Source organism: Arachis duranensis, chromosome 3 (assembly GCF_000817695.3).
Source record: "Arachis duranensis cultivar V14167 chromosome 3, aradu.V14167.gnm2.J7QH, whole genome shotgun sequence".
NCBI lineage: Eukaryota > Viridiplantae > Streptophyta > Magnoliopsida > Fabales > Fabaceae > Arachis > Arachis duranensis.
In genome coordinates this window covers 134162424-134163394 of record NC_029774.3, presented here as the reverse complement: position 1 = coordinate 134163394, position 971 = coordinate 134162424, and positions in this window count along the sequence as shown.

The window sequence follows — 971 nt, the reverse complement described above, 5'->3', positions numbered from 1 at the left end:
GACAAATATAAATCATTTTTTAAAAATTTTATCTTAAATATTTTAAAAACACACCTATATTTTAAAAACTACAAATACAAATACTAATTCTTTTAGTTTATCAAATATAAAATAAAGAGTACAAATACCCTTTTAAAAATTTTTATCAAATTAAATCTTAGTCTAATAATTTAACAACATATTCTAAATCTAAAAATAATAAATTCTCTTCGTCCTTTAATATTCTTCTTAATATATAATAAAATGATCGTTATTAGTACAGATTGTGCATTGAATACATCAATCATGATAAATCCAAAATGCATGATTTTTACTTCTGTAGAGTTAAACTCCAAAATGGTCCATGAGATTGGCGTTTTGTACTGAAATCATCCCTGAGATTCCAATTGCACCAATTACGTCCTTGAGATTGAAAAAAATGCACCATAGTAGTCCCTGACCCATTTTCCATTAACGACGTGATAACATGGCATGATGATGCGGACTGTAAGTGACACGTGTCACTTCATGATTTAGCCACGTGTAATGGTAGGATGATGCGGTGACCAGTGACACGTGGCATGCTGACATGGATAGTTGTGCCACGTGTCACAATGTTATTTGGCCATGTGTCCAGTAATGCCACGTGTCGCAACAGTATTCGTCCACGTGTCATCCATTATGCCATCGTTGTATTTGCACCAAATTAGTCACTCACTTTGCATTAAGTGACTCATTTTAGTCCCTGAAATTGAATGTCGTGCACCAAACTAGTCCCTTCACCAATTTTTTCTCATTTTTTTTTTAAATTTAAAATTTTAATATCTTGAATACACTAATTTCAATTCTATTTTTTCATATATCGTTTAAATACAAGTGCTTTATAAAAAAATTTAAGATTTTAGTTTTAATTATACAATTTTTTAATAATTTAATATTGGTAAATTTTGTAATCTATAAGTATGTTATTATAAAAAAATAATTATATGATT